Source organism: Brienomyrus brachyistius, chromosome 23 (assembly GCF_023856365.1).
Source record: "Brienomyrus brachyistius isolate T26 chromosome 23, BBRACH_0.4, whole genome shotgun sequence".
NCBI lineage: Eukaryota > Metazoa > Chordata > Actinopteri > Osteoglossiformes > Mormyridae > Brienomyrus > Brienomyrus brachyistius.
The window spans coordinates 21,947,864-21,967,532 of record NC_064555.1 but is presented as its reverse complement, the minus strand read 5'-3'; the positions used below and the strand labels follow the sequence as shown (position 1 = coordinate 21,967,532).

Here is a 19,669-nt window from a genome sequence, read left to right as displayed (position 1 = left end):
ATGCATGGGGCGGGGGGGGGGGGGGGGGGGGGGGGGGGGTGGGGTGGCTTGGGGACTTACCACCCCAGGGGTAATGTCTTTACCAGGAGTGCCGGGTGCCGGTTTACAGGACACGGGGTAATTATTGCATGGTTGGTTGGATTAATGGATAACACTGCAAAAATGAAATATTACTGTGTCTGCAGTATTATACATGAATTCAGCATCAAGCATGTGAGAAGCGATTCAACTGAGTGTGGTGAGCTGTGATCATATATGTGTTTGGTTCTTAGGAACAGAAGTTCTGAAATATGATGGCTGTAATTCCATGCCAGGGCAAATAGGACAGAGAGCCGTTGTCAGCTTGGGGTTTAGGGCACATCTGTGTCTTGACAGCTCAGAGCTTTAGCATGTCATAGACACTTATCTGTGAAGTCTCTGCATCTGCTCCCCGGGGGGGCCTCACAATAGACTTGTGGGAGCCATGCCTTTGTATCTCAGCTGCCTAAACAGATCTTCCTGTCTTCTGCAGAATTTATCATTTAGCATCACCAGGCTCACCGTAATCCCTGCGCGGGGCTGGAAGACATAAACTGTTCCACGAAATTGCCGCTGCTGATCCTTAGCTCTTCACAAAGGCGGTAACTCCTCTTTGTCAGAAATCATTTTCAAATAGCTAGCACAGAGCCTGCGACAGGCAGACAACAAAAACCCTATGCTGTAGAGTCCATTCGAGGACATCGATAGCTCCCTTTGTCACTGGAAGCCATTTAAGCAGGAGAAGGAAGCCCTTTTTAGCCATGCTGCTTGGAAATGCTGCGGTTGCAATGGTCATTATTAAATTTAGTCTATAAGAGGTGCAGTTTTCTGACTGGCCCCTCTTATGTGGTTCAGAAGGCATAAATCACACTGCCTAGTGCAGCTGTAGCCCCAAAATAGTCCGTCCATCCATCCATCCATCCATCCATCCATCCATCTTCCAGTGACTTCTCCACTTATCCCAGACAGGATGTGCAGTCTTTTTCTAAAAGATATATCTAAAACCACTTAATGATCTGTCCCACATTTTTATAAACATATTTATCATAGGGGATCCACCCCACCTCTCTGCAAATTTAAATTGGGGGGTTGTGATGGTGATGCACTATTTTTCTTTAAGGAATAAAGTCCCCTACGGATTAAATCCTAGAATTTCCCCTGTGCCAGTCCATTGCAGGGTACACACATATACACAATGCTCCATGGGCAATGTTGAGATCCCAGTTAGTCTACCAGCCAAAGTTCCTGGGGAGAACCTGTGGCATTTGCACAAGCCTGTGTACATGTACGTTGGAATACTTCTTCTTTGCACATATCCCATAATGCTCTCCTCCGAGACATACACACAAAGCTATGGGTTAGTGACATTTTAGATTTTCAAAATGCCAAAAAATAAAAAATGAAACGCAAGTCGTATTTTTCATTTCTCTATATGTAACAATGTAATATGTTACAAAGTAGAAGAATATAAGCTATTTATATGCATTTAAATGTATTCAGCCGAAATGTCATTTGGCAAAACAATGCTATTTTCTATACAGTATGATATTAAAATTAACAACAACGACACAGTCACATACAGTGAAAAATCATTGCGATCTATAAAGAATCTATACCCAGGTATGAAATTTCTGCGCTAAAACTACAAATATTACATATTTTGTCTTTTAAAGCAATAATTCTTCCCCCATTATGATGTAAAAATGCTTTGAAGTCATATAAAATATCATATTAACTTTCCTTCAATGATTTAAATGTCGATCACGTAATGGTATTTTATATATTTGTTGTAAAATTCATTGTTTTACCGAATGACATTATGTGCCATTGCACATAAATCCAATACCTGGATGTAGTCCTCAATCAAAAAAACATGCCAAAGACTCCCAAATGTAACTGTACATGTTACATTGACGTTAATAGTCCATCAATGGTCTCATAACTTTGTTCTCCGTTCTTGTAATACGATTTTTGTCAGTTCTTAAGTACAATATAAACTGGTGAGTATCTGATTAGAGTTACATTTTCAACACTCTGATCACTTATAGAGGAACAATAACAACCCACGAGGTTTTTTTTTTCAGCCGACATCGACAGGTAAGTGATCAGGCAGATCTCATCATTTCATTTCTCATATCAACTGGAAAATATAATTCACAACAATGTCAGATGGCTATGTTTTGTGCCTTTTAGCTACTAACACCTCTGAAATGTTCAGATTCATCACTACATTGAACGATTATGATAAATCTATTTATTTTCAATCAATCAATCCATCCATCCATCATCCATCCATCCATCCATCCATTTATTTCTTTTTAATGAAGATGCAAGCCAAGTTAACTGCCAAATGCACTTAAGTACTGCAATTGGGGCTGATGGTACAGTATTGCAGTCTATACTGAATTCCTGCTCTCATACACCTTCACAGTTATACCCATCCCTCCTCTTCGTTAGTCTCTCCTCCCTAACAGCATCGCCTGTCCTTATCTTTGCATGGAACCGCGCTTCCTCTCCTCGTTGGACAGAGGTATCTGTTAAAATGTTAACAATGATTAAAAACACTGAAATCAATTCCGTTTAGTTATACGGACTCTATAGCAGGTTGAAGCAATAAATCAGTTAAATGCACTGTGTGTCATTAGGGGTAAAAGATACTCAGTTTTCATGGAATGACAAATTCCATTTTGCTGAATGACAAATTTCATGAACATTCCTTCCTAACAGACAGTTGCTTGGCCGCCTGTCACCAACCTTGACCTTGATTTAAAAACTTCAAATTTCATATCTAACTCTATGTCCATAAAATCTATTGAACACTTTTTTGACGTTTGACCGAATGACATTCAAATCTGTGATACATGGTACTACATATGGAAAAGTGCAATTATCTTAAATTTAGAAACAAAACTTTAAACTTACCTCCAACACAAGTGCTCTTCAGGGGTCTTTGGAGTCATGCTGTTACTAAAGTCACATCAATACAGTTCAAAATTGCCTCTAACCTTTGCTTCACTGAATGACATTCAAGAAAATTTATCAGTGCAGAACAATATGTTTTAGATACTTAATTTTGTTTTTAAAGGTGTTTCTTTTCAATACTTTAAAATGCTTGCCAAATGACTTCAAAACAAATGCCAAAGAGAAAAATTCATGATATTAAGATTATTTTTAGTATCCTGGAGCCGTGAGGCACCAGAGTTTCCATGTTGTTCCGTTGCTGTTTACGTTCCAGCATCGGCCAATGCGGACGCTGCGTCTGAGTGTGCATTTTCATTTGCAGCCTTCCCTGATGACATCGAATCATACCTGTGTCGACACTCCACTGGACAATTGTGCAAAATGCAGAGGCAGGGGAGGGACCTGGACCTGGGAGCTGTTCTTTGCTATCATAAAGGGTGCAAGGTCGTGTGTCCCCCCCCCCCCGCCCCCCCCCGCCCCCCCCCCTGCACAGGTCAGACCACTATAATGTACACCTGGTGATCAAATACAAACATCTGAGAAGCTGGTCCTCTAACATCTTCAGAAACTGCTCTTCACATTCCATGCTACTCCAGGCGCATTGAGCCAAGTTACACTGACTGCACACTTAATGGTTATAAAACATGTCAGACTTCATATGCAAATTTTGCATCCATTAGGCGCCAGCCATTAGACACTCTCTCACTTGTCCCCCCACAGGCCATTTCCAAAATTACATTTAATTGCTTATGTGACACTTTTGCCCACATTTATCCATTTATGCAGCTATTTAAATGGATGTTCCCTGCATAAATAGCTCACCAAGAGGCTCCAGCACGACTCCGAGCTTTAAACAGGAGTGTCTGTGTTTCTATATGCACCTCACGTTAGACTCCCAGATCACGACACATGTGGCTTCAACAAGGTCATTTATTTAGAATGATTAGAACTGGTTGCTCACTCATAGGCATCAGGGAGGAGGTGTGGAAAACTGTCACATTCCACTATATTCAAATGACAACCTCTATTATAGATGTTACTGCAATTTAGTCAATACTGTTAACACTAAATTCATAGTCTGATTTGCTCACTCAGACTCATTTGCTGAGCATTTCTTGCGATAAATAACTCTTGGCATTAAGGGCGGCCCCCCTTGTTAAGCTTGTCGAGCTCGTGCCAAATCATTTGGTTAATTAACAAATTTGAATGTTTCCTGTCATTGTGAAAACGATGTCCGCTTCGATTTTTCCTGCTGAAATAAAACCAAAATGGAGAATATCATGCCAGACGGTGGCATTGTGCCAGTCAATTTGGGTAAGCACATGCCTACCTGCTATTTTGTAAAAAAGTAATGTATAAATAAATGATTCAGTTAACTAATAACATTCCTATACCGACTGTGAATAACAGGTTGTTAAACTTGCGGTCAGGGGGGTCTGGCCAATGAGCGAGCTTCCTCCGTCAGATGACATCTCTTAATCCCCTCCCCCCGAGCGTCGTCATTCCCGTCGTCTTCCGATAGCGCTACACCTCATCAATGAGTTGTCACACCGTGACATTCATAACTAACATCTTAGCGGCAGTAAAAAAATGTTTTCTGGACATCTTTGAATGTATAATAGATACACAAAGTTTCAAAAACATTCATATCTGTGCATGTGCATTTTTTATGTCTTGTGTGCAGTTTTCAGATGGTGTCAATCCATAAATTTGGTTGAAGCCAGGTTTATTGTTCATTTTAGGTAACATTCTTTAGGAAAGTCCTAGTGTTTAGCAAATCTTCCGTCGTTTTGTTAGTCCATTGATTACTTGGCAAGGCAATACAATGATGCAGGCTTAAGTAAGCTTAGACCCACTGCAGAAGTGTACATTCCAGGGAGACTGAATGCCCACCCACTTATCATGCAGAGCACTTGCTTTCCCTCTGCACCCTCCCACACCAAATCGAACAGATCTCTGGAGAGCCGTCAGAAGGTTTCTCTGTAATTGTCTCTGTGTTCCTCTGTGCGTGTCTGAGGTTCTTTGAAGCCAATGCCCCCCCCCCAGCCCCTTCCACCAAGAGCACTGGGAAGCGTGTCCATTAAGTCCAGGCAGACATGACAAGGTACAATATTGATTTAATGGTTGCACCCCCTGACCTAAACTGCACATTTCTGCCATTTCTTACAGAGTGTGTAAATTCCCTCAGAGATGTGGATTTCAGATCCAAGAGGTAGTGAAATACACCTGAATTAATATCCTATCAAGACTGCGTAGCAGCTACACTCTTAAGTAATTCAATATTACTTTCGAAACAAAGGAAAGTTACATTTGCCATGATATTTTATAGCTGAGCGAAAACACAGCTAACGTCCGCATCTCTGCTACCTTATAAAATATGGGCTCTTGCCTTACAGCTGGTGATGCTCCTACCTACTTAAACTGAAGCTCCACACAACAGATGCCAGATCAGTTGCCATTTATGATCTAGCACTGATTTAACAGCAAGCAAAACACATTGTCCATGAATGTTACGTGCAAATGCGGCGTGCTCTTGAAATGCTTACAAAATAAACCAACAGAGAAAATCCATTATCGCTGCACTCATTTACAAAACACCACCAACCAGCCACTTCACAGTTTCATGCACCTGCACATAACAAAAAAAGTCTCCTTAAAACAGGTGTATTGATGATGCCCACCCACACACACAAGCGACTGAACCACTCTCTCAGCATTCTGTGGTACAAAGGTGCTATTTTGTTTGCAACAAAGGAAAGAAAATCTGAATGTGATGAAATAAATACAACTAAAATGATCATTCTCCTTCCAAAAAGCTGCAGTATGAAAGGTGATTCTTCAGAGTTTGGCATTTGAATAAAATTTGGCTACAAAACTGGAATTATTAGTACTTATTATTAGTATTTATTATTTCTGGGGTTAAAGACTTTATATTTTTATCCTTTTTTTGATGAAACTGATCACTCAAAAGCTTTTAATTGTATTGTCCTCCTGCGTTTTAACTGGGTACTTTTTGACCAGAGTCAGTGACATGTGGACGTGGCATTTTGTTCGAGAGTTTTCTGCGGTTACAGAGTCCAGATAGAGACCATCTGGTCAGCTCTATCCTGGCCTTCAGTTCCATATCAGTAACCCACACATAACGAATCCAGCCAGAGCTGCCCAGCTCTAGTTGCCTGGAACAAATGTAGCAGAAAACTGTCAGGACTGGAAGATTCCATTTTTCACTTGCAGATTACTTCATGTGAAAGAATGTGTTTACTGGACTGTGACAAGCCTTAAGTGTGACTAATAACTAGGCTAGAGAGATAGACGGCCAGGGTCATTTTATCCTAGGAGTAAATCTGTGTGATCGAAGCCCCCCCTCATAAAGCCAGTGTGGCAAGGTCAGTTCAGTGTTTAGCAGGGATGAATTCCACTCAGCACGTGTTGATTCAAAATCGCTTTGCTCACCTGTGAGGAAAGGAGCGTATGTGTTTTCCACAAAAAAAAAAAAATAAAAAAAAAAATTTTATCACACATAAAATTTATATTACTGGAGGCCTGAGGATCTAATATTTTTACTATTTATGTTTCAGAATATGGTCTTGATGTTTATGTTATTAGTTGTACTTTACAGGGTTAAAAGTAGCTTCCAGAGCAACAAACCAGACAAACAACATTGACTGTTTTGAAATCCTGTATCTGTTCGCTCTTACCTGAAGATGACTCACAGTTAAGTGAGGGGAGCTGAAGTCGCATTTAACGTTAAATAACTGAAATAAAAGGGTCAAACATCAAACAGCATTTTGCCCAGATACTACGGCATCTCAGAGTCTGGATATAAAAGGGAATGTCATGGCAACCAGCAGATTTTTTTTTTTTTAACTTATTGGAAAAGTCAATATATTACATGAAAAGCAGGAAAGAGAGACACAGACGTTGCTTTTTTTGGTGATCAATACACAGAGAACAAAACAGCAGCTTATTCAGTACCACAGCAAACAAATCTAAAGACTCTATTTTTGCCAATAGAGGTTCAGGCAGCAAAATTACACGCTAAATCAAAACGCATTAAATTATACATTATCGAGACCTAGCACTTCGATTACCCTTCATATTATAATCTATTTTGATATATTTTGAAACATTTTGAAAGTGGGGGATTAAGCATTTATACCGACCATGTAAAAGGGAAAGCAATGAACAATAATGAGAATAGTGACCGCTTCATATCAGAGTTCTCAGTATGAACACAGAGGAGGTTCTGTCGGTCACAAAAACTTATAATGAAAGTTGGACTACAACTCCACAAAGCAACAAGAAATACACAGACCTTATATGTTCACCTGGGGGTTTGGAACAAGGATTTCTTCTATAAATTCTCAACATATGGAGCATATTACCTTTTTCTGGTAGGTATGGAGAACAATCACATGATGTTCCTCAATAGCGAAATTGCAAAGATCATACTTGTGGTCTTGACAAGAGTGGTCTTGCTTGGGCCGCCAACTTGGGGCGCAATGCATTATGGGATCGGTCCCGCGTGGCAAGGATGCGCCTTCCTTACCGAGAAACACCCACTCTGGAATTGTGGCGCGGATACCATGACCTGGTACGGATTGTTGTTGCATATATTTGGTCATTGGGAAGGATATGTACAAATAAGGCACACGGGCAGAGTGGGGCATGGTGAATTTGACTTAGCCCCTGGTTTTTTTCAATAGTTCAAATCACCCCTGACATGAGTACTGGAGTGGACAGGGTTAGAGTTAGGGTTATGAATGGCAGAAATATGACTGGGCTTCGGAGTGTACCATTAGTGAATGAGGGGGTGGGCAGAGTTTACCGCTTGTTGGCAAAATCCTGAAGAAAAGCAGGTATGCGACCAAATAAATCCCTCTGCAACTTACGGTGCAAGAAAAGCCAAGTGGAATGAGGCCTGGTGCTGGAGAATTCAGCCTCGGTGGCTGATGAAATGTGAGGTAACCGCACAGTGAGACCTGAGCGGATGTGGGGTTATCACCTAGGTGTTCTCGAGTCTTATTTCAAAAAACAAATACAAAGTGGTTAAATGGGAAAGGGCTGCGCTGGGAAGATGCTGAAATGAGTAAGAAGCAGCAGACCAGAAATGTTGCGGCCAGGTCAGCTTTAGTCAGTCAGCTATGTAAGCGGATGAGAATACCGGCGGCTGATAAGGTTGTGGCCATGCGGCATACAAGAGGCTGAGGTATAACAGAGTACAATAGGGAGACGCTTCAGGACTTTCTGATGTTGGGGGTGAAGGTGCTATTTTGGTAAGATGGATATGACCCTCACTTCACTCTAAGAGACACTGTCGCAGGTGTGGGGCTCTTACATTGGAGGGTAAAATGCTACATGCTAATAATGAAGATATAGTGCTCCAGACAGTGTAGATGTAAGCAAGGATGTATAATCAGGATGGCGAAGATGTTTGAGGAATCGAGAGACTGATTCTTTTCTTGGACGATTAAACTGCATATTACATGCCAAACGGGCCACGTGATTTGCTTTTCCGGGTGATCGATAAGCACATATGCACGTACCGCATCGACAGGAAGCGTCCGGAAGACAGAACAGCGCGATGGATGTTCTTCATCTCCAATAGCGATGGGTGTAAGGTACGGTACGTGCGCAGCGACGGCCATTAGCGGGCGACGGACGGGCATGACGGAGTGCAGATGAGCGGGAAGTGGCGGTAGGAGGCTGGAGATGCTGAAGAGTAACAGCGAGACGTCATGCTAATCTAATAGATAGTGACCGATGAAGGGCTTTGCGGAAGGCATGGCATGGAGCATCCCTGCTGTAGGTCTCAGTGCGCACACTCAGCAGGGCCAGAGGTGTCTAATGTAATTGTGGCCTGGACAGCTGAACAGGCTGCGATGGGAGCACAGCTGGCAGAAAAGACGATTTCTGTCCACAGATGTTCTGCAGAGAAGCCCTGGGAGGAAGGAGGACTTTCATATCCTGGCGACACTCGACACAAAAGCCAAACTCTGCCTCATCCCTCAAATGATTGTGACAAAAATTGCCACGAGCGTCAAAATGAGGTTAGAATTTCAATATGTTTACAAATAGAGAGTTATTTTGCATCTCCTGTAACCTACTTCTGCAGGACTAGAAGCTTCCTCTTCTCTCCCTGGAGGTGAAGCTGTGACTAACGCCTGGGGCTTCCTGCTGCTGTTTGGCCCTGGAGCAGCGGGCAGCAGGAGTGAGGTGTCATATTCACGCAAGAGATCAGCCAGTTAATTTACAACATAACCATAGCAACAAAGGAGAGCGGAGCGGCAAGGGGAGGCGTTTAATTACATTCCATTTGCTGGCATTTGTTTAACTGTTTTTCGACATAATTAAAGATGCAGATTAATGAAAAAACACACGAGAATGAACCATCTTATCAAATCCCATTTCTTCCTTTATTGAACGTTATCCCTTTTAATAAGAAAAAGATGGCTTCATTGTGCAATATTGTTCATAATTGTAAAAGTCAGAGTGGCACCTCTTCTTCTGTGCGTCTTCCACCAGTTCTAGCAAACTTAATATATGAACTAAATCATAATTTTCCAATATGTGACAAATACATTTACAGTATTCCATTCATTTAAAAAAAAAAAAAAACGATTATGAACTGATATATATTACTGTTCTCCGCGTCATGCAGATGCCCTGGGGGTGACACCGCTAGACTAGTTTGGATGCCTAATGTGCCCATAATGTATAACTGTTTATATGTGTGTGTCCTGTAACTGCCTGGCATCCTAGCTATGCTACCTAAGATGCCTTCCAAGCCCCACATATGTAACTGTATAAAAAGTATATAAGAAGTGTATTGACTTATGAGTTGTTCCAGCCCAGTGTCAGAGCTCATTTGAGCTCATCTCCCCTCATCATTTTCATGGTATTTAGGACTGGATTGACAAGCCCCAGTGCAAACCAATCTTGCTCTTCGCTCTTCTTCATGCAGGCTTGCTGGTGTGTTTCTGGTCATTGTTGCACAGCATGTGGTACAGCAAAGAGAAGGGGGTCGGAACACCTCTATACCATTAGGTTACCTCTACCTTGATCATCCGCTGCTATAAGGCTTTTACCGTGGTTTTGGACAGACACAGCGGGCCCAGAACCGAAGTTTTAATCTGAACTCATTTCTTTGTAAAGTATTACTCTACAGCTCTGGAAAGTTGTACAGCTGGTCTTAGCTATTCCCCAGACAAGCTCTCACGCTCTTTTTACTTTCTGCCTTGTATCTCTGTATACTGTTTTTTTCTGGAGTCAATGCTGACCTCAGCCCAGGCGAGCGAGACGTATAAATTTGTACAAAGATATTGTCTTACTGGACGGTTCGATGCCTTTCTCTTGGAGTTTTTGGAAGGACAACATCCCGGCAAGATACATTTTTTTCACTGTTCAGACCGTCTTTGAATTCAGCCAATAAGAGCCCCTGACCAACCATGAACGGCGGCGTAACCATCTACAGACGGACCAATGGAAACAAGCCCCGAGATCCTCTCAATTCCATTATGCTCTTAGAATCTTCGTGAGAACAGCTTCCATCTAACGGTATCAGCGAATATTCATATTAGCAAGTGCTGTTCCAAACCAAGGCTATTTACCTTTTTTAAAAAAAATTACTGCCATTGATTATCTCTTTATTTTGTGTCCTTAGGAGGAAAATTACTTTTTCGCACATGAGTATTGCTTTGTCGGACACCAAAAAAGTGAAGCACTAACCTTCGTTTTCTTCTGTAACACTGACGGAAAAAAAATTCAAAATATTAAGGAAGTCAGTTCAATGGGTATGCAGTGTCAAACAGAATTGCAGTGACTTGTATATGCATTTTGCAGCCACCTATCCATCCATCCATCCATCCTCTAACCTCTGATTCAGAACGTGAAGCTTATCCTAGGAAGCACAGGGTAAAAAGCAGGGAACACCAGGATGGGAATGTTTTGCATGGTGGGCCACACACCCACATACAATGCAGGCAGATGCCAGGTCACCTGACTGCGAGAGGACGCCCACGCAACAGTCCTTCCCACTGGGTCACCATGCCACCTGTGCTCTAATTACAACACAGGATTTGTCGGCTATATAATTTAATTTGCCTTGTTAAATAAATGGCCGAATCTCCCATTTATAACTTCAGTAATAGTCCTGCACTGGGACTACATGCATGTACGCAGTTACAGTACAGACAGGTTGCATAAGTGCATCTGTACAGGGACACGACAGCAGCCAGTAAGAATTTCTGCATGGTGGCGATTTTCCGAAGGTGCTCTCATCCTACAGTTCCAGTAAATTCAGAGCACCCCCCCCATTCACCGAGGAGCCTGAGGAAATTCACTTGTGTCTACTCCGCATCAAGGACCTTTAATCCCCCTGTGGGTAACCACCATGTGCCTCCCAGGAGTGCATGGAGACAGCTCTGCCGTACCCCCACAGATGGCAGCAGCGGCCCCACAGTCGCACATTCACCCGGGATCCTGCTCTGAATATTAATCCGTTGTATTGTGTGTACCTGAGTGAGAGGGACTGTCCTGGAAATGGTCACCGATTTCCTACCAGATTTCCCCCATTTTGCTGCATTCTGCATTTACATATGTTAAACAGTTCCCTCATTATTAATCTGCTGGCTTTATTTACTGCTCTGGGAGCTGATTGCTGATTGCTTTCATTAATGCCGATGGAATTAGACCGTAAATCTTCGGCGCGAAGGTTCAGGCCCGTGTGCCTTTCCAGTGCACGTCACATACGGGGACAGCGTTTGTCACCAGGACGTAACATCACATCACACCATGCAAATTACCAGTCTTTTAATTAATTCAATTTGATGCTTCATTTTACGCTGTCATTTATAGTAAAGCAAAAAAAAAACAAACTGCATGAATTAAGAAAGTTACGGAGTGCAAGTTTAATATTTTGCACAATTCTGTGGTGGACGTTTTAAAATTCTCAAATTTTTCGAGTAAGGAACTTTTTTCCCTATTATGGTACGTTATTAACTATTTATAAGAACAATCTATGATTTAAAATGGCTGACTGGAAGTGTGTCTAAGATGTAGCGTCAGTTTAAGATGGTCATTCATCACAATTTCTCACTACAGCACCTAAACCATTTTTCCCATTTGTAATAATGAGCGCATGCAGATGCTGCCTGCAGATCTATAGAAAATGGAAAAAAGGCCACTGAGGGCAGGAAATAAGGGAATTACTATACCCTTATATCAGAGTGCTGTTGAATTCTCAAATCTGATTGGTCGGAATGGTGTTGATTAATTTTATACAACCGCACACATAGTGCCAGCCAGGCGAATCACAGTAGTAAATCACTGTGAATCTTTAATTCAGTAATGCTTTACATTAACTGCACTCAGAGGTGTGTAATTCAGGTCCAAGTAGTTAGTAGTCACAGAGTACTAAGCCAGTTGGTTGAAACAAAATCTTGGTCTGGACTTTTACTCTCTGGACCTGAACTACCCTCCTCTGACTGCACCTTCATAATACATTTATTACCTATCCACAGACTATTCAGTGCATCTTCATAATGCATTCCTTATGCATCCACAGAATATTCAGTGCATCTTCATAATTCAGTTCTAAGTAATGTTACTTAACGGAAAGTATGAAAACAAAGAAATGGCTACAAATCACTTAGATAACAACAGCTTCAGGGTAAGGACCAGGATCTGCATTCAGTGAGTCAGTTCTTAAGTGATTTACGTAACCTGCCTAAACAGGGTGGTAGACATGTCTGGTTTTATTATTCAATAAACAGTAAACAACTTACATTTTACCCAAAATGCAGCTGAATTCTAAGAAGTACGACATACGTTTGCATTTCTCTGCCTTAAAAAACACATAATGCACCACTTGGAAGCGCATTAACTAACTTATGCCACAGTTACGACACATTTTGGCTGACGAGTTTAGTACCTAAAGACTGGCCTTCGGGATTCGGAAAAGGCAACTTCAAACTAACCACTGACGATATACCAGCTAACATACCGGCAGGCCCGGATTGGCCAGAATACCAGAACATTACCTGGTGCCCTAGCCTGCCATTCAAAGACATCCTTTACATAATACATAGCTTTACATAGCTTTAGTATTAGTAATAGTTATTTGCACTATTACTTCTATTACTATTACTTCTGTTCCCTTTAAACTCTTTACCTTACCTTTATTCCTCTTGTTGCACTGAGCATGTATATGACAAAAGAATTTCCCTCGGGATAAATAAAGTTTTATCTTATCTTATCTTATCTTATCTTATCTTATCTTATCTTATCTTATCTTATCTTATCTTATAATCAAATGGTGAAACAATCAAATTGTCAAACAACATATTCAAATGGCTAAACTACATGCTGGAATAGGTGTTGGCGTGGCCAACTGGGAAGCCCATCCTATGGTCTGTGTGAATCCCAAAGCCCCAGTACAGTGACGAGGACATTGTGGCCAAAAGAGAAGCCCATCCTGTGGTCTTTACGCTGGACAGTCCAGTTCACCTGAGTTGAATTTGGATTCTCACCCTATTGCTGGCTGATATTTAATCTTTGTCAGTGTTGGCAGCATCAGAGCTAACAACATAGCTACTAAAATAATGGAGATGATTGCTCCGGACGATCAGCCATTTTCCTTGGTTGAAGACGGGGGGATTTCATCAGCTCATCCAACTCTTACAGTATAACAGACCCACAACATGTTTATAATTCATTATTAAATATGGTCAGCAGATTGATTTTTCATTTTCCACAGAATAAAAAACGATGCAACGTCATTCTACTAATCTGCGCTGGCAATCTTGCCAAGTTTTACCATTGCTCTTATAAGCATTACCCCCCCACACCCCCACCCCACGCCCGTCGGCATGTTCAATCAACACTCAGATTTCTAGATGGGGTCCATCTCACATTCTGCTAAAAAAGATCTTCCTGCAGTCGGACACATTGAAATGATTAGACCTAACATTGCTGTGCAAGTCAGGGAAAGATAACATTTTAAGGAGAAATCACAGAAGTCCTATTTAGAACTTTATAACTAACGGAAAAGAACATTTCAGAGTAATCTTTGATGTGATAAATCTCATACCATAAGCAATTAAATCCTGCCTGTAATCCATGTGACTGCACCCAGACATTAGATGAGCAATTACCTTTGGACTTTCATATTCTGTCAATAATCTTCAATATGTATTGCGATTTCTGCTTGCGTGAACCATATATTATGAAAGGTTTTCTCTATATTTCTACTGACACCAGAGTAAAATATCTTTTTTTTTTACGCATCTGAAATGTGCTCATATATGTAGCCAAGAGCACTGGGAACTTCAGATATATCTGCAAAGAAAAAGTCTGGTATTCAGTGTGATACTTCCTCTGGATGTCCTGCGGGAGACCCCGAGGCTCTCTCTCAGAAATACATCCGCCCACATCCCCCCGGGGGCTGCAGTGCTTTTTGTACCAGCCCACCTGTTTTGTCTAGCCCTGCTGGGACCTGGTCGCAGCCCTGACATTGGAGTCCCCACGATATCAACTCCGGGGCCGAGTCACTTCAAAGGCCAAAGGGGCTATTATAAGTGACCACTGAACCGCTTCCCCAGACAGAAACCTGTGGAGTTAATGTGCACAGGGCATGAATCCATTAAGACCCCTGGTGTCCTGAAGAGATTATGGGTGTTATAGCTTTGCTTGCTTAGTTCAGTATTTCCATTTCCATCACCTTACAAAAACTACATGGGAACAGCTCCCTGGGTGAAAGTGCCCAGTAGCAGAGCTAATGAGAATCTACTGACGGAACCTGCCTCTCCATGTCCCACAGATATAACACCCCAAACGTCTTGTCCGCACGCAGCATGAGCAGAGAAATTGTTCGAGGCATGATGACGTCTTTAATTTCCATGGGAAAATGAGCTTTGTTTACATCGATTTAGCTATCATGGGGGAGGTCACATGGAGGCTGTCCATCAACCAGTAATTGCTAACCTTAGCATGCACCTAAAGCCTCTGATAATTATAGCAGAGATACCCTGCTTGTTGCCTACACAGTGAAGCGGGGTGTTACCACATACGTGGGGGAGAATCTGCTCGTAACCAGAAATAGCTGAGAGCCACATGAAGTTGTTTAGCTGTCGTTTCCACCCAATTCGATCTGCGCAACTTGGTACTTTACTGTAGAAATGCAGGTCAAGCAGACAAGCCAAGGGCAGAATGACAAGGCTTTCCTCTGAATTTCAATGGGTGCCTTTTCCGTCTTAGTCTGTGCCGTGGATGCGGTAAAAGTTGTGGCCGCTGCATGTTTTGTGATTTCTTCATGCTCAGAGGCCAAGTCAATCCCCTCCTTCTGCATAATGCTAAATTATTTCATCTTGTGTCCTTCTGTTAATGCTCTCCATTATTCATGTGAAATCAACAGCTTACGGAGACGAGTCTGCTATTTTGCTTATCACCGTTTGTGTTCTTGAGGTTTCCCAGAACTCCTCTAAATAAATAGTCCTTTTCTCACAGTGGGATGCTGGGCGATATCTTCAAGAGTTTGAAACTGATTTGAAATACAAATGCCACTTCAAAACATCCACTTTTAACCAGAAGTCGATACTGATTCCAACTGCATCCCAATAGGTAAGAAGGTGCAAGAGAAGATAAAACCAGCCACACACACACACACACACACACACACATCCACCAATAATACAAATTACAGTTTTAGCTATAGTGCTAGAACATGTGAAATCACATTGTTAATTTTTTTTAAGTAATAATATCAAAGAAGCATATTACATGGCGTTATCATCAAAATATAGAATTTACATAACTGTGTTCTTACTCAATTATTTCAAAGGGATTAAAGGAGCCTAATGAGAACTGAATGCTCCTGACAGTATTTTTTTGACTTTTTGATTAATGAGCGAATAGTGGAAGAGCACAATGAATGCAGCTATTCAGAAAGAAGCTATCATGCTTTGAAGCACCTTCATGAAAGAAATTGACACGTTCAGTATTCAGATGCAGAATTCATATTTAATATTACATTTCTCATAAGTAAATATCCATAATCTGATATGTTAGACGTTTAGGCCATGCATATGTGAACATGATGTATCCGTTGTTTTTTATATATGGTTATAAAAACGCTGACATTGGTGCAGCACTCTAACGCTCTTTTCAGAGTAAGCATTTTTAGATTTAATTTACTCTGAGGAGATGCATAATAACCTCCCCTAAGGGAAAACTCAGCCTGGTCATTTCATATGGACCTTTTAGTCTGAATTTAGTTGACTGCTGCAGAACGCCTCAGCAATTTGGCAGTGTGTGTGTGCAATGTTCAGAATATCTTCTCGGTGGATTGGAAACTGGTTCTAAAGATTATCCAGTAAAAACATAGCCTGAAAAGTTGGTTGGGATTGGGTTTGGAGTGGATGGCATATACCTTATCACAGGAGGGTGGAATTTTAATGAATCCTATGAAGTGTTTCTTAACCTTGTAAAATCCTGACAGCAATTATGTGGGGCTTATAGCAGAAAATATTTATCTTGATCAGTGGTAATGCATTATGACACAGCACCTCATTTTCCTGCAACTGACCATATTTTTCAGTTTCAGACAGATGCACTCTTGTCATGTCTGAATCCAAGCTGCAATATGGATAAAGGGCAAAAACCATTTTTGATTTTCAAAATTACTGCTGAAAAACCATGATACGCAAAATGTTGCTGCTCTCTTCATGAAAAATTCAATTGCATTACAGAATACGACAAACTGTCAATTCCATCAGCCCAAGCTTACATTATCACTCTTCAGACTAAGCAATTACATTATCCACCAACCCAAGCAATTACATTAATTAATCAGACTAAACAATTACATTATCATTCATTAGACTAAGCAATTGCATTATCCACCAGGCCAAGTAATTACATTATTCATCAACACAAGCAATTACGTAATCATTAATCAATCCAAGCAATTACATAATCATTCATCAATGCAAGCAATTACAATCAAAAGACTAAGCAATTAAATTATTATCCACCAGCCTAATTACATGAATTCCTCAGACTAAACAATTACATCGTAATTCATCAGATTAAGCAATTACATTCAGTCATCAACACATCAATTACATATCCAACAACATTATCATTCATAAAGCCATGTAATTATTTGGTCACCCATCAGACTGAGTAAATACATTGTTATTTATTAGCTCAAGGAATTACATTATCATCCAGCAGCCCAAACAATTTCATTATCATCCATCAAAGTAAGCAACTACTTTATCATTCATCAGTCCAGGTAATTACATTATCATCCATTAGACTAAGCAGTTAGTTTATCGTTCACAAGCCCAAGCAATTACTGCATCATTCACTAGACTAAGCAATTACTTTATCATTCACTAGACTAAACAATTACTTTATTATTCACAATCCCAAGCAATTACATTGTCATTTATCAGCCCAAGCAATAAAACGTAAATTCATCAGGAAAATTCAGCATTTGTCTGAAAGCTGCTGACATTCCGACCTGATCCTCAAATGTCATGCAAGCCAAGTGCTGCGAAAATCTCTAGGCTCACTCCAGTGACTGTCTGCTTAATAATCTGATAAACTCTCAGTAATAATTTGATAAGTAATATTTAAAACAAGGCAGTCCAGTTTCCCCTGTACTTAAATAGATAACGAACGTACTAAACCATGTTTATGAATCACATTCCCTATTATTACGCTGATGAAAGTATATCACTTAAATACTGTAAATATGATATATCCAGACTATAAAGGTGCACGGGGAGCTCAATCAGGCAGCCTTTTACAGCAAACTGGTTATGTCAAGTTTCTCACTTGCTTAGATTAGCAAAAAGCTCCCCTGCACTCCTTTACTCACCCAAGACAGCCAGAGCTCAGCTACTCAGCATGACAATAAGGAGAGAGAGAGAGAATTACTTCACTTTCCGTGAGGCCAAATGAGAGGGAGGAGGACATTTGCCTAAATTGTGCTCCGTAGCCTGGGAACTTGTGGCAGCAGCAGCGTGCGTCACCTGGAATCCTGAAAAGTATTCTGGTGACTCACCTGTCAATGTACAACTTTGCTATTGGGAATGAATTGAGGCGGCTGCAGGAGCGACGTCTTCAATCTCAGGGCTGCGTTCCCTTTTCTCGATCTTCAGAGGTTGTGTCTGCTCCCATCTGGCGGAAATCGATTACATTTTCCTGTTGTTTAGTGGTCGGCTTGTCTTGTGTGCTGCTCGTGGGTTAAAGGTTGACAACCTCACAGCAAAATCTTGGCACTGAACATAAGATCAGAAACACACTGGAAACACTAACCAATGTTCAACAGAAAAGGATTATTTCCTAGTTTTTAAAAGGGAAACGGAACTGAATATAACACCTTCAGATCAGAAGACTGCATCAGAATTGAAAAGGCGATCCAAAATATATGTGCGTTTCCAAATATGAATGACACTACCCTTCATACTGATTGCATTACACGTGTAAAAATAGGACTGTAAATCTTTGGTGCTGTTAATAGAGAAAGTTAACTAATAACTATCTATCTACTAATAACTAACTATCTGCATGACAGATAGAGAACAGGACCACATGGGAATGTTGGGAAGGAAGGGGGGGATTTATCTGAGGGTGAGAGTGGGAACAGGAAGGGACATGAGGTTCCTATTCCCAGGGAGAGAGACAGAAAACATCCTACATGATGACTGATAATGCAAAGTACATGGAGAATCTAGTCCATCCCATCTCATGGTCATATTTATTTAAGCTTTACAGATTGTCAACAACGCTGGATCATACACAACAACGAAGTTAAGCACATTCCTGCACCAGTCAGCATCAATATCGATTATAATGAATTTACGCTTAATTACATATCACATTTTAACATTCCCATTAAATTAAAAGCACACCTGGGTTGTAGCACTATTGCTGGGAGTTCAATGCATCATCTCGCTCAGATCAAGCCTTTCCACTTTTGCTCTTCACAGTATGCATTGATATGTTAATGTGAAAGTGCGTTAAAGCTCTTTCTTATTGGCGATGATAATAGAGTCAGCAAAACATTCCCATAAACAGATGATGGAGGTCACCAGTAATGCACTGGGGTCATGACCGGAAATAGTGCTGAAACTCTCATTATCCTCATTCATCAAGCATGAACACACCTGTGCTGGTACACTTTCCACACTTTCCAGTGTAATATTTTTCTTTGCGAATAGTGTGAAAAAGATCTTTATCCTATACATGCATACACACACACACACACAAGTCAGATAAACATCTCATTATGGGGATCGCTCATTAATTTTTATGGGAAAAATTCTAATACTAACTATAACAACCTTAACCCCCACCCAGCCCTTAACCTCCACCCAGCCCTTAACCCCTACCCAGTAACCAAACAAAAAACTAGACTTTTCTTGATTGCATTTGCAGATCTTTGTGGGGACCTGAAAAATGGTCTCCACAGCTTCAAAATAACAGGTTTTTATTACATTGTGGGGAATGTTTGGTCCCCACAATGTAATATAAACCTAATCCACACACACACACACACACACACACACACACACACACTTGAATAATACAAATTCTATATAAATTAGATGAAATTTTAACTGTTAGTGGCTTAATAAAATGGCATGAAGAATAACATGAAAAGTTGAGATATTTCTTTCAG

At 40.9% G+C, this 19,669-nt stretch overlaps 2 long non-coding RNA genes across 2 annotated transcripts in view; one reads left to right on the top strand and one right to left on the bottom strand.

Moving 5' to 3' along the window:
* LOC125718920 (uncharacterized) overlaps positions 1-3,408 on the top strand; it is a 35,223-nt gene extending 31,815 nt beyond the window's left edge. The window contains exon 3 of the long non-coding RNA XR_007384982.1: positions 3,302-3,408. This is a non-coding gene — a long non-coding RNA (uncharacterized LOC125718920). The remainder of the gene's footprint in view (positions 1-3,301) is intronic.
* The window catches only part of LOC125718918 (uncharacterized), a 38,163-nt gene extending 18,847 nt beyond the window's left edge, over positions 1-19,316 (bottom strand). The window contains exon 1 of the long non-coding RNA XR_007384980.1: positions 18,050-19,316. This is a non-coding gene — a long non-coding RNA (uncharacterized LOC125718918). The remainder of the gene's footprint in view (positions 1-18,049) is intronic.
* Between the last annotated feature and the right edge of the window lie 353 nt (positions 19,317-19,669).